Genomic DNA, 15,446 nt, shown 5'->3' on the forward strand with positions numbered 1-15,446 from the left:
AGGGATTGAATACCAGACCCTTGGGAATCCTAAACACTGGACCGCCAGGGAATTTCCAACTTCTTTTTCTTATATCTCACTGTTCACCCTATCCAGCCATTTCTCTGACCAATCTGCAGACCATCTCCATACTTCCAATCTTCCAGAACCTCCTTCTTTACTGGAATAAGCCATGCCCACCTCTTGGTTCAGAGCTTGGTTCAGGGCTGGTCCTGGCACAAAGTCCATTAAATGAGACTTTGCTCTTCCCTCTCTCCGGGTTCTAGAGAAACTTTACCCAGTTTGTGAGTGTGATGTGCCCAGAGAGTTAGAGTGAGCTCAAGAGTTTTGTTTTGTTTTCTAATCACTCTCACAATTTGGAAACACTTCTCTTTTTCCTGGTAAACCTTCTGGCCTGAGTTACAATTCACGAGTTTCAATCACCTGACCAATAGGCTGCTCCTGGGAACCAGAGGTACAGGAGTGAGGAGCCCCTGAGGCCTGAGGAATCAATGTCTGAAGCACCTGTAAAGCTATGTGTTGCTACGTCCCTTCAGTTGTGTGCGACTCTTTGAGACCCTATGGACTGTGGTCCGCCAGGCTCCTCTGTCCATAGGGATTCTCCAGGCAAGAATACTGGAGTGGGTTGCAATGCCCTCCTCCAGGGGATCTTCCCTACCCAGGGATTGAACCCACATCTCTTATGTCTCCTGCATTGTCAGGCGGGTTCTTTATCACTAGCGCCATCTGGGAAACCCATAAAGTTGTGTACCAATGCTAATTTTAAGGAATAGTTTTAGGAAGTGATTTGGACAATACAAAATTTAGCTCTTTGCTTAACACAGAATTCAGCTCTTTGTCTTGCCAATGGAAGCAGAAATCAGAGTTAGGGGACCTTCAGAATTGGCAAAGAGATGGTCCTCTGGCCTCAGTACGTAAAGGACAGGACAGCCTCAGGTGGGCAGGGTGGTATAGCAGTTCAGAGCACCAGTTTTGGGGTCAGGAGGACTAGGATTTGAAAGTGTTAAGCAAAAACTTCCACTTTCTAAACCTGCTTCCTTTGTTGTAAATTGGGGTTAATAATATTGTCTACTTTCTGGGACTATTAAGAGAATTAAATGCAAAGAGGAATATAAAACACTATGCTTAAGACTTTTTTTTTCTTCTTTTTACCTTTACTCATTTGTTACAAAGGATACAACTCAGGAGAAACATCCAAATGGAAGAGATGTCTGGGGCAAAGAGTGGGGGTAGAGGTAGTGGTGGGGACTCTCCATTCTCTCTGTATTTGCACCCATCTCCCAGCACTTCCACTTTTTAAATGTGTTTATCAACCTAGAGACTCTGAGAATCTCTATATGAAACAGTTGTTATAACTCCTCCCTGGCTCCCTTCCCATCCTTGGGAGATCTAGTGTAGAGCTGAAAGCTCTTTTGTTTGTTTTTGTTTTTATGGCCACGCTGTACACCAGGGGTTGAACCTGGGCCTGGAAAGTGCCAAGTCCTAACCACTGGACCACCAGGGAATTCCCAAGCTGAAAGTGTAAACTTATTTTCATTGATCTTTTCAGTGACCAGCCCTACCCTATGACTATTTAGGATCCCCACCCTAAACCACCTTCTTAGTATAAACTTCTATGTGATGACAGGGGCTGGTTATGAAAACCAAAAACTATTCCTAACACTCCCAAAATTTCAAAGATTTTTAAGACCAAGAACTGGTGACAAAGATAAAAAGTTTGGCTTGTATAACTTTAGCTTGTTAAAGTCATAGTTTTTTTTTTTTTAATTAGAGGAAAATTGCTTTACAATGTTGTCATGGTTTCTGCCATACAACAACACAAATCAGCCATAATTATACATATATCCCCTCCCTCTGGAGCCTCCCTCCCCTACCCCTATCTGACCCCTCTAGATCATCACAGAGTGCCTGGCTGGGCTCCCTGTGTTATACAGCAGCTTCTCACCAGCTGTCTATTTTACATATGTATGTGTGTGTCTAGGCTGCTTTCTCCATTTATTGCACTCTCTCTTTCCCGCAGTGTTCACAAGTCTGTTCTCTATACCTGCGTCTCCATTCCCTCCCAGCCAATATGTTCATAGATACCATTTTTCTAGATTCCATATATATAGGTTAAGACACAATATTTGTTTTTCCCTTTCTGAGTTACTTCACTCTATATAACAGGCTTAAGGTTCATCCACCTCACTAGAACTGATCAAATTCATTTTTTTTTATGGCTGAGAAATATTAATATAAAAGTGAAAGTGAAGTCGCTCAGTCATGTCCAACACTTTGTGACCCCATGGACCTACCAGGCTCCTCTGTCCAGGGGATTTTCCAGGCAAGAGTACTGGAGTGGGTTGCCATTTTCTTCTCCAGGGTATCTTCCTGACCCAGGGATGGAACCCGGGTCTCCTACACTGCAGGCAGATACTTTACCATCTGAGCCACCAGGGATGTCCGTTAATATAAAGCCATACAGCTTTAACTTGTAGGTTTTTTTGGAGAGTTGAGGTACCTGGGCTCTTGAGAGCCGGAGCTGCTCCATCAGCCTGGCTGAACTTTTTCTGGATATACAGCGGTGGCAGTCTTCTGAGTCTTGAGAGCAGTAAATAGACACTGCATCCCACATCCATCTCCATCTTCATGCAGAAAGTCTGGGAGCCACAGGACCCTCACTTCTGCAGCTGGCCTCAGAAAGTCCCAGCCATCCTGCCCTGCCTCCCTCCACTAAAACCCACAGCCCCAGCTCTCTTTTCCTTCCTTTCTCAGCCTGTCTCACAGAAAAGTGACAAGCCTTTCCATCCTACATTTGAGATTCAGCCTTGGTCCTGGTCTCAGACTTAAGCTGTCACCGCATGGACATCACTGTGTTAGTTACCCCTCCTTCAACTCCAGACCAGAGTTCCAGCTGCCTGTATGTCATCACTACCTTGGGGTCTCAGAAAGAGCAAGGCCAAAATCCAGCTCCTCATTTTTCCCTGAAGTCTGCTGCCACGTCAGTTTCTCCATTTCAGCTCTTCCAATTGTTCAACCAAAATGAAACAAACAAAACAGACAAAAACCAAACAAACAAAAAACCACCTTAGTTGTCCTTCACTTGATTTATCAGGAATCTTATTACTTATATTTCTTCTCTAGCCACTGCTTTCATCTGGGCTCATATGCAGTCATCTGATCAGGAGACCCTCATTTGGGACTTTAGGATCTGCATGGGGTTCAAGCTGGTGAGGGTGGGCAGGCCTCATCTATCAGCATGACTGTGGCCACAGAGCCTGTGGGCAGAGCTGGGCTTGGAGTGATAAAGTGATAAACTACTGAGACCCCTGGGCAGGAAGCAGGTCACCCCACCTCAGACCAGCTCCTGTCTGATGGGAAGGACTGCTGCTCTTGCTTTCATACTCCAGTTACCACTGGTAGCCCCAGAGATCCAGAGCTTCTGAGTTGGTGAATGAAATCAAAGGCAACCGAAACTAAGCATTTGGAAAACAGTGAATATTATGCATGCCATTACACTAAGCTTTTTTTTTTCCTTTCTTCCTCTTCTAATCAATGACAGAAGAAACAAAGGAAACAGGAGGCCCCTCACTTCCAAGGGAGCCCTGGTTGCTCTGCAAACCTGTTAGCTGAGAGACCCAAGTCACTCAGGACATCCAGAGCAAGTAATTACTTCTTTCTACTGTTGGGAAAACTGAGGAGTGGAAATTTAACCTTTTCCCCAGTGGAATAGCGTGCTGTAATAGAAAGAACTTGAGTTTTGAAAGTAGGGTTTTGGGATTTCCCTGGTGGTCCAGTGGTTGGGACTCCATACTTGCACTGAAGGGGCATGAGTTTGATCCCGGGTCAGAGAACTAGGATCCCATGTGCAGCACGGTGAGCCCCCAAAAGAAAGAAAGTAGGGATTTGACCTGACTTCAAATGCTGATTAGGCTGCTGAATTGCTTCATGATCTATAACCTCTTGCAGTCTCTCTGAGAAATATTAATACCTAGCACACCAGGGTTATTGAGAGGAGTAAATGAGATGATGTATGTATATGCCAAGCACATGCTAAGTAATGGTGGAATCCATGTTTTTGCCAGTTCCAGTAATTAATTTCCCTTATTCTAGTAGTATAGTTTGATTTATCTTTGGAGAATGCACACACTGGGGCTCTGCCAGTCAAGATGCCCTTCTGCCCCAAATAAAAAACTCAGGCTAGCCAGACACTCCCCCACCCTTTAAAATTTTTTTTTGGCTGTGCTGGGTCTGTGTATATCCTTTCCTCCTGCTTAATTTTTAAAATAATATTCATGATAAAATTGCTTCTTCAATAAAAACTACTAATTGCAAAAATTAGTAGTGAACTAAAGAAAAGAAAATAAATATTTAATAAACTGACTGCAAGGAGATCCAACCAGTCCATCCTAAAGGAGATCAGTCCTGGGTGTTCATTGGAAGGACAGATGTTGAAGCTGAAACTCCAATACTCTGGCCACCCGATGGGAAGGGCTAACTCATTTGAAAAGAACCTGATGCTGGGAAAGATTGAGGGCAGGAGGAGAAGGGGACGACAGAGGATGAGATGGTTGGATGGCATCACCAACACAATGGACATGGGTTTGGGTGGACTCTGGGAGTTGGTGATGGATAGGGAGGCCTGGCGTGCTGTGGTTCATGGGTCGCAAAGAGTCGGACACAACTGAGCAACTGAAATGAACTGAACTGAACTGAAACCTAGGAGCCATATTCTCCTCCAGGGGATCTTCCCAACCCAGGGTTTGAACCTGCATCTCCTGCATTGCAGGTGGATTCTTTTACTGCTGAGCCACCTGGGAAGCCCAAGGACAGCAATTATTATAATTTGGTACCATTTAATTTTGTAACGTTTTTACAAGTCTGCTTGAGTTTATAGTGTTAACTGTAAAAAAATGTGCTGACCTAGAGTGTTCCTTTTTCACTTGTTTTCTTTCATAACTTATTTATTTATTTTTGGCTGTGCTGGGTCTTTGATAAGATGTAAAGGATTGTTGTCCTTGCTGTGTGCTGGCTTTCTTTAGTCACAGCCAGTGGGAGCTACCCTCTAGCTGCGGAGCAGAGCTCTAGGGCACATGATCTTAGTTTCTCTTCGGCATTCTAGTTCCTAGACCAGGGATCAAACCCATATCCCTAGCACTGGTAGATGGATTCTTAACTACTAAACCTCCAGAGAAGTCCCTCTTTCATAACTTTTAATTTATATATGGTGAAAAATTAATCTACAGTGATACATAGGTCAAAATAAATTTAATCAGGAAAGTTCTTCAGAAACACATATTTTTATAGTATTTTAATTTAATTATTTTGTTTAATTTATAAATTTTAAATTTATCTGTAATGATTTTTTGAAAGGAGTAATTACTTTCAGTTCAGTTCAGTTCAGTCGCTCAGTCATGTCCAACTCTGCGACTCCGTGAATCACAGCACACCAGGCCTCCGTGTCCATCACCAACTCCCGGAGTTCACTCAAACTCATGTCCATCGAGTCGGTGATGCCATCCAGCCATCTCATTCTCTGTCGTCCCCGTCTCCTCCCACCCCCAATCCCTCTTAGCATCAGACTCTTTTCTAGTGAGTCAACTTAGGAACAGACATATATTTCTCTTTAAACTTCTTTAGATTTTAGTCAATGATTTTTTCCCTCTTCAATTCAATTTTTTATCCTGAAGTATTTTATTTTAAAATTTATTATTATTATTACTTTACTTTTTGGCTGCACCAAGCAGCATGTGGGATCTTATTTCCTGGACCAGGAATGGAATGATATGGAAGGGCAGAGTCTTAACTGCTGGATTACCAGGGAATCCCAATGTTGAATTATTTTAAAGCAATCTATCCATTCCTAAGGGCTTCCCAAGTGGCTCAGTGGCAAAGAACCCACCTGCCAATGCAAAAGACATAAGAGACTTGGCTTTTATCCCTGGGTGGGAAAGATCCCATAGAGGAGGTCATGGCAAGCCACTCCAATATTCTTGCCTGGAAAATCCCATGGACAGAGAAGCCTAGTGGACTACAGTCCGTGGTGTTGCAAAGAGTCAGATAAGACTGAAGCAACTTAGCACACTTGCAAGCAGCTGTTCTTAAATCTCTTACATTCTCAAATGATCTAATTCTCACTTCCTATTCATATTTCTCCAATTGTACCAAAAAAGACTTATACAGGCGGTCTGTCCAAAGTAGGATCCAATCACAGACAAGACTGCCAACCTTTGAATCTGGTTGTTATGTCCCTTTAAGCCTTTTTAAATTCATGAGAGTAATTTTTAAGAATAACTTTAGTGCTTCCCTGGTGGTCTAGTGGTTAAGAATCCACTTGCCAATGCAGGAGACACAGGTTCGAATCCTGATCTGGGAAGATTCCACATGTCTTGGGATAACCAAGCCCATGCACCACAACTACTGAGCTCAAGTGTCACAACTACTGAAGCTCACCTGCCCTAGAGCCTGTGCTCTGCAACAGGAGAAGCCACAGCAATGAGAAGCCCACACACCACAAGTAGAGAATAGCCCGCTATTCACCACATCTAGAGAAAGCCCCAGAGCAGCAACAAAGACCTAGTGCAGCCAAAAAAAAAAAAAAAACCCACCAAATCTTTATTTTTTAGGGCAGTTTTATATTCATGACAAAATTGGACAGAAAGTACAGAAGTTTGCACCACAGGCCCTGTACTGCCTCCCCCACTATCAACATTTCACAGTAGAGTAGGTTTTTTTATTTTGGTAAACAGTGTATCACATAAAATTTACCATTTTAACTATTTTAAAATCTGCTTTCCTTTTATTTATGTATTTTCTCTTCTTTTTTCCTTTTAAAAAATAATACTGGCTTGCTAAAGAAACTAAACCAGTTTTCCTGCTGAATGTTTCACTTTATAAATTATTCTGATTGCTTCCTCAAGCTGTCATTCAATTTGTTCTTCTATTTCTTGTAAGTGAAAGTTAGATTTAAAGGCTTCATTAGTTCAAGTTAAACACTTTCAACCAAAATACATCACAGCTCTTTTTGTGCCTAGCGCAGCCATGGCTCGGGGTCCCAAGAAGCACCTGAAACGCGTAGCAGCTCCAAAACATTGGATGCTGGATAAACTGACTGGTGTGATAAACCTCTCGTCCATCTACCGGCCCCCACAAGCTAAGGGAATGTCTCCTCCTAATCATTTTCCTAAGGAATAGACTTAAGTATGCCCTAATGGGAGATGAAGTAAAAAAGATTTGCATGCAGCGTTTCATTAAGATTGATGGCAAAGTCCACACAGATATAACATACCCTGCAGGTTTTATGGATGTCATCAGCATCGATAAGACTGGAGAGAATTTTCGTTTGATCTATGACACCAAGGGTCGCTTTGCTGTTCATCGTATTACACCTGAGGAGGCCAAGTATAAATTGTGCAAAGTAAGAAAGATATTTGTGGGGACAAAAGGATTTCCTCTTCTGGTAACCCATGATGCTCGTACCATCCGTTACCCTGATCCCCTCATCAAGGTGAATGACACCATTCAGATTGACTTGGAGACTGGCAAAATTACTGATTTCATCAAATTTGACACTGGTAACCTGTGCATGGTGACTGGAGGTGCTAACCTGGGAAGAATTGGTGTGATTACAAACCAGGAGAGACATCCAGGTTCTTTTGATGTAGTTCACGTGAAAGATGCGAACGGCAACAGCTTTGCCACATGGCTCTCAAACATCTTCGTTATTGGCAAAGGCAACAAACCATGGATCTCTCTTCCCCGTGGAAAGGGTATTCACCTTACCATTGCTGAGGAGAGAGATAAGAGATTGGCAGCCAAACAGAGCAGTGGATAAAATGATCTTTATGTGATATGATTGGAAAAGTCTTTGTACTTAATTAAAGATAATACCAAGTGATTAATAAAAAAAAAGACAAAATACATCACAGATGATATTGTATATTGCCCCTCCCCTTCCAAGGAGATACATAGCACTGGTTGTCCCACCATTAATAAGAGTAAGACCTATTTTGATCGCTGGACTGAGGAAGTGACAGCTTGAAATTTATATTTTTCTTCACCTTACCATGAGAGTGGGGTTGCTTTGGAGATACAAAGGCACAGCTCCCTATCAACCACTCATTAATTATTAGCATCAATTAATAAACTTTGCCTGAATTAATAATACAATTATGTACTGGGAAATGATAATTTTTCAACTACTTTTTTATACATTTATTAGCAAGCTATCTTTGATACAGAAGAATATTTTCTCATTATTTGGACAATTTAGTTTCAATGAAATATGGTTTCTACTGAAAAGGTTTACTTCTTTCTGTTCAATTTGTAAGTGCTTCATTTGGTAAAAGTACTTTTTTTCTCACTTTATCTTTAAGATTTCATTTTGGATTTTTAGAGATTCATTGTGTTTCATTCAATAACAGTCACTACTTTTTCAGTTTTCAAATCTACCTACTTTGGACGATAGGAACTCCTTCAAGATCAACTCCTGTGAACTTTTGATGTAACTCCATCGATGTTTGAAAGCTTCCTTTATTTTTCCATGTAACATTTCCTAAGTTTACCTTGTAATTTCCCTGCCACAGAAAGGTAATCCACTAGTTTTCTCTGTGTTAATATGTTCTTTAAACATCTTTCTAGTGGCTACTTTGAAATCATTGTTGGTTAAATTGGACATCTGGTCACTTTCATGGGCAGTTTCTGTTCCCCATGTTTTTCCTTTTTTGATTGTCTCTGACTACACTCAACTATTAAGCTTCTCTAATTGTCTGATTACTCTATTTTCCACAATGTTAGGACATCAGTTGCTTCACACAGTAATCCAATCAAATTTAGGCTCCTTTGAAAGGATTCTTCCTGAGGTCAGTGTCTGAGATTTGTTCTAAGACCAGGAAGGATCTCAGCAGTCATCTCTTTTCCTGTTTTACTTTGGCATCGTAGCTGGTTTGTATCTGAGCCTATTGTCGAAGAACTTCTCTATTAATATCTTCTCCTAGTTGTCTTTTGCCACAACTTCCACTGGTTTTGAGAGCACTCAGGATTGAATTTCTCCATGGTTGGTTGCAAATGTAGTCAATTCCTTTGGGAAGGGATTAGAACTCACTGTTCTATGGCCTGCTTCTCCTCTGGTCAAGATCTGTGAGCCACATCTCTTGTGCTGCAGGAGGACACAATGGTGCAGTTCTTTCTAAGTGACATCCCACTTTCAGACCTGACTGCTCTGTGGATGTGAGGGGAGGAAGCAGGCATGGGTTCCCTTGGCTTGCCTCTCTGCCTGAGACCCCTGCCGATAAGCCTCAAGAACAGTTTTTTCATCTGCACCATACCCAATGAGTGAAGTCTGGGCAGAAGAAAGGAAACCCACACCTCTTGGCTGCCCTTACCCTGAATTTAGCCTGAGCAACAGGTAGCTGGGGGTAGAATGAGAAATGCTGATGTATTTATTGTCCCTTCTAAGAAGAGAGCGCTCTGACTGAAAGCCTGGGAGATGAGGGGGCTTGGGTTCTCGACTGTACAAGTCTCCAGTAGAGTCTCTGTCTTACTGAGTTGGGAACAAGAAGACAGAGAGTGAGATTCTTGGTTCAAACAGTACAGACTGTAACAGTTCTTACTGAGTTTAAGTAGATTTTTTAAAAAATAAATGTTTCTTCATTTGCTTTATGCTCATCGGGCCATTTCCAAATATTTAAACTTTTTAGAAAATAGTTTTCACCAGTTTCCTCTGAGATCCTCATGCTGTCGTGCTGAAATTGGAACCTCTACATCATTTATATTTGATGCAATTACTGATATGGTTTCAACATACCATACTGCAATTTGTCTTCTATTTGTCCCACGTGTTCTTGTCCTTCCTCTTCTCTTCTACTTCTTCCGCTCCCACTCTGCTCCTCCTTCCCTTTTCTCCTTTTGTTCTTTGTATTGTTATTGCAATATGTTTTATTTTATATATGTTAGAAACTACAAAATACAATCCTGTATTTGTAAGCAGTCAATTATCTCAAATATATTTTTAAATGAGTTTTTTTTTGTTTGTAATTATGTATTTACCACTCCTGGCTTTCTTTTCTCCTTTATGTAGATGTAAATTTCCCTCTGGTATCATCATATTCTGTCTAAAGAAATTTCTTTAACATTTTTGATATTATAGATCTGAGGGTGATAAAATTTCTCAGCTGTTAAAAATATATATATATTTCAGGTGTATAGAATTATAGTGCAACACCTGTATGTATCACATAGCCTAATAACATCCATCATCACACAGTTGACCTCCTTCATCCTCTTAGCCCACCTCGTCAAATCCCATCCCGTCTGGTAACCAGTAATCTGATCTCTGTATCTATGACTTTGTTTTTGTTTTATTTATTTGTTTTAGATTCCACATATGACTTCTATCATACAATATTTGTCTTTTACCTTCTGATTTATTTTAATTAGCATAATACCTTCAATATCCATCTATGTTGTTGCAAATGGCAGGATTTCATTCCTTTTTATGGCTGAGTAGTAACAGTGTCAGACTTTGTTTTTTTGGGCTCCAAAATCACTGCAGATGCTGATTGCAGCCATGAAATTAAAAGACGCTTGCTCCTTGGCAGGAAAGTTATGACCAACCTTGATAGTATATTAAAAAGCAGAGACATTACTTTGCCGACCAAGGTCCGTCTAGTCAAGGCAATGGTTTTTCCCGTGGTCATGTATGGATGTGAGAGTTGGACTGTGAAGAAAGCTGATCGCCGAAGAATCGATGCTTTTGAACTGTGGTGTTGGAGAAGACTCTTGAGAGTCCCTTATACTGCAAGGAGATCCAACCAGTCCATTCTAAAGGAGATCAATCCTGGATGTTCATTGGAGGGACTGATGCTAAAGCTGAAACTGCAATACTTTGGCCACCTCATGCGACGAGTTGACTCACTGGAAAAGACTCTGATGCTGGGAAAGGTTGGGGGCGGGAGGAGAAGGGGACGACGGAGAATGAGATGGCTGGATGGCATCACTGACTCTGTGGACATGAGTTTGAGTGTACTCCGGGAGTTGGTGATGGACAGGGAGGCCTGGCGTGCTGTGATTCATGGGGTCGCGGAGAGTCGGACACAACTGAGCGACTGAACTGAACTGAACTGAGTAGTCTACATCTTCTTTATCCATTCATCCATCAATAGACACTTAAGTTGTTTCTGTATCTTGGCTATTGTAGATAATACTGTAATGAACATAAGGATGCAATATATTTTCAATTTAGTGTTTTTGAGTTCTTCCATAAATACCCAGAAGTGGAATTGTTGTATCACATAGCAAATATTTTGAGGAATCTCCATTAGTTCAGTTCAGTTCAGTTCAGTCGCTCAGTTGTGTCTGACTCTTTGCAACCCCATGAATCACAGCACGCCAGGCCTCCCTGTCCATCACCAACTCCTGGAGTTCACTCAAACTCACGTCAATCGACTGGGTGATGCCATCCAACCATCTCATTCTCTGTCGTCCCCATCTCCTCCCACCCCCAATCCCTCCCAGCATCAGAGTCTTTTCCAGTGAGTCAACTCTTCGCATGAGGTGGCCAAAGTATTGGAGTTTCAGCTTCAGCATCAGTCCTTTCAATGAACACCCAGGATTGATCTCCTCTAGAATGGACTGGTTGGATCTCCTTGCAGTCCAAGGGACTCTCAAGAGTCTTCTCCAGCACCACAGTTCAAAAGCATCAATTCTCCGGCGATCAGCTTTCTTCACAGTCCAACTCTCACATCCATACATGACCACGGGAAAATCCATAGCCTTGACTAGATGGACCTTTGTTGGCAAAGTAATGTCTCTGCTTTTTAATATGCTATCTAGGTTGGTCATAATATTAGAACACTAGATATTGTCTCACAGAGGAGTGAGAATCTATTAATTTGTTTTCCAGTCTTATTTTCCCTTGTGTTTTATACTGTATACTTTCTATTGCAATGACATCAGTTTCATTGGCGTCTCCTTTTAGTACTAATCTGCTGTTTTATCATCCAGTAAAAATTTTCTTTTGGCCTGTTGTAGTTTCCATATCTAGAAGGAAGATTTTGTTCTTCTTTTACATCTCCCATCTCACTCCATTATGTTCACACTTTTCTTTAAATGTTTTGAGCATATTTATAATAATTCTTTTAACGTCCTTGCCTGTTAATTCTATCACCTCTCTTTCTAATGACGAATTTTTTTCTTACTGAAGTACAGTTGATTTACTGTGTTGTGTTAATTTCTGATATACAGAGAGGTGATTCATTTAAACATATATATATATATATATACACACACATTCTTTTTTGTATTCTTTTCCATTGTAGTTTACTCCAGGATATTGAATATAGTTCCCAGTGTTATACAGTAGGACTTTGTGGTTCATCCACTCTATGCATATTAATTTGCATCCAAATTTCCACTCCATCGTTCCCGTCCCTCCCTTCCCCCTTGGCAACTACAAGTCTGTTCCCTATGTCTGTAAGTCTGCTTCTGTTTCTTAGATAAATTCATTTATGTTAAATTTTAAATTCCACATACAAGTGATATCATGTGGTATTTGTCTTTCTCTTTCTGATGTATTTCATTTAACACAATAATCTCTAGGTTCATCCACGTTACTACAAATGGCATTATTTCATTCTTTTTTATGTCCAAGTAGTATTCCATTGTATATATGGTACCATGTCTTCTTTCTCCATTCATCTCTTGATGGACATTTAGGTTGTTTCCATGTCTTGGCTATTGTGAATAGGGCTGCTATAAACATAGGGTGCATTTATCATTAATCCAGTCCTGGAGTGGGATTACTGTATCATATGACAACTCTATTTTAGTTTTTTGAGGACCCACCATACTATTTTCCATAGTGGCTGCACCAGCTTACATTCACACCCACTGGGTAGGAGGGTTCTCTTTTCTCCACACACTCTCTAGCATTTGTTATTTGTAGACTTTTTAGTATGGTGGCCATTCTGACTGGAGTGAGGTTGAATCTCATTGTAGTTTTGATTCGCATTTCTCTTACAATTAGCCATGTTGAGCATCTTTTCATATTTCTGTTGGCCATCTATTTATCTTCTTTGGGGAAATGTCTGTTTAGGTCTTCTGCCCATTTTTTGATTGGATAATGAATTTTTTTTTTCCTCCTGGTTCTGGGTCACATTTTTTTGGCTTCTTTGCATGTCTTGCATTTTTAAAACTTTCATGCCAAAGATTGTGACTGTAACATTGTTGAGAGTCTGGGTTTCCCCCCTTTAACATTGACTTTTGTTTTGGCTTGCTGTTAAATTACTTTCAGATAAGCTTGATCCTTTCAAGGCTTATTTTTAACCTTTATTATGGAAGGTCTAGAGCAGCTTTTTCTCTAGGGCTGGTTCAGTATAACTTTAAGTGTGCTTCCCCACATTTTTAATGGGTTCTCCTTTCTGGTTGAAAACTGAACTCCTCCAGCCCCGTGTGAGCTCTGGGACTTGTTCATCTGACAGTTCTCTTCAGTTCAGTTCAGTTCAGTTCAGTCGCTCAGTCGTGTCCGACTCTCCGCGACCCCATGAATCACAGCACGCCAGGCCTCCCTGTCCATCACCAACTCCCGGAGTACACTCAAACTCATGTCCACAGAGTCGGTGATGCCATCCAGCCATCTCATTCTCTGTCGTCCCCTTCTCCTCCCGCCCCCAACCTTTCCCAGCATCAGAGTCTTTTCCAGTGAGTCAACTCGTCGCATGAGGTGGCCAAAGTATTGGAGTTTCAGCTTCAGCATCAGTCCCTCCAATGAACATCCAGGATTGATCTCCTTTAGAATGGACTGGTTGGATCTCCCTGCAGTATAAGGGACTCTCAAGAGTCTTCTCCAACACCACAGTTCAAAAGCATCGATTCCTCGGCGATCAGCTTTCTTCACAGTCCAACTCTCACATCCATACATGACAGTTCTCTTGCAGTCTGACAAAGGCTCTCTTTGATTAAATTCTAGCCAGGCTCCTCTGAGCCCTCTTCCTGTTTAGTACTCAATTTGAGCCTATGAAAACTATAGACTCTTAGCACAAATTATTTTTTCAGTCCCCTTCCCTCACTGTGAAAGTCTTACAAAACACTAACATTGTTTCTAACAGCTCAAGGGAGCAGCCCTAGAATAATCCTCCTTAAAGTGCCCGAAAAAACTCAGTTACCAAAAAAAATTTGTTTTGTTTTATACCACACCTGACAATAGGCCCCTGACCACTCTTTCTTAGAGCATTTACTAAAAAGGGCTTACAATTATGAGTCTTTCTCCTGTCACTTTGAGATGTATCTTTATCTCTTATAACTCCATAGTGTCTTTCTCAAGGATTGAAAGCCATTCCTTTGAAATGTAATCATCAGAATAGATAAGCCTCTCCACTCTTCGGAAGGATAGAATCCTAACTTAGATAATGGCCAGTAACAGACATAGTTGCTTTAATTGGCATTTACACTGACCAGCCCTTTGTAATTTTTCAATTCCCTGAGTTTCACTCAAGCCTCTACCTTTCCCCCTGCCTTCTCCCTCATTCTCTCCTCGTTACTTCTTTACCAGTCAAAGCTGAGCTTGGTTCATGCTGAACTCTCTTCCCTGTTGCAATAGTATGTTACAGATCAAAATTTGTCTTTTCACCTTGACTATTGTCTGGCTTTGTTTATTTCTGACAATGTATTTAACTAGACTTACGGTGTGTGAGCATGCCTGTGCATGCTCAGTTGTGTCTGACTCTTTGCAACCCCATGGACTGTAGCTCACCAAGTTATTCATATGCATGAAATCCCATTTTAGAGTTTGCTTTCTGGGCTCACTCCTGGCCCTGATCCCTGTCAGTCAGGTTCTCCAAGAAGCAGAAATCTGAATCCTGGAAGTTTATTGTAGAGAACTTTCAGGTTCATTGTGGGAGGGTGAAGGAAGCAAGGTTAGGCAGAAGTTATGGGCCACAAGGCATTCACAAAAGAGCTTCGGGCTATTCCAGGCAGAGCACTGGAGTTAGGATGGACCTGCAGAATTGTCTCTATTTGGAGCCAAGGTAACTGGACCTTTATGCCCTTGTGTCAATCAGTCTTTGAGCGTGGGCTGCCCTGGGGAAAAAGGCATGATTTGAAATGAACCTCAGGTAAGGTTACCTGGGCAGTTTAACTGCAAATGATCAGTCATTAACACTCCTAGCAGCTGGGGGAATGAACACTTCAGTTTTGAAGGGTGGAGATATGGGGGAGCACACCACAGCAGTCCTAAAATATGCTTCCTATTGTTTGAACCATTTACAACAGGAAAGTATTCATGCATTTGTGTAATAAAAAATGTTCAGAAGCATTTTCAAATAAGCAAACAAAAAGAAATTAGAAATTACCTATAATCTTTTCACTGATTTAACCACTGTAAATATTTTGGCATATGTGCTTTCAGAATTTCAGATTCAAAATTATATTGTGCACGTATATATCATGTTACAAAAATGAGACCACATTGT

General features: G+C 41.2%; 1 pseudogene; it reads left to right on the top strand.

Annotated features, from left to right (window-relative positions):
* Window positions 1-7,011: 7,011 nt before the first annotated feature.
* On the top strand, window positions 7,012-7,897 carry LOC129557366 (small ribosomal subunit protein eS4, X isoform-like; annotated as a pseudogene).
* Window positions 7,898-15,446: the final 7,549 nt, after the last annotated feature.

This window comes from Moschus berezovskii, chromosome 7 (genome assembly GCF_049115385.1).
Source record: "Moschus berezovskii isolate FMDL1 chromosome 7, NW_MosBer_1.0, whole genome shotgun sequence".
In the NCBI taxonomy this organism is placed as follows: domain Eukaryota; kingdom Metazoa; phylum Chordata; class Mammalia; order Artiodactyla; family Moschidae; genus Moschus; species Moschus berezovskii.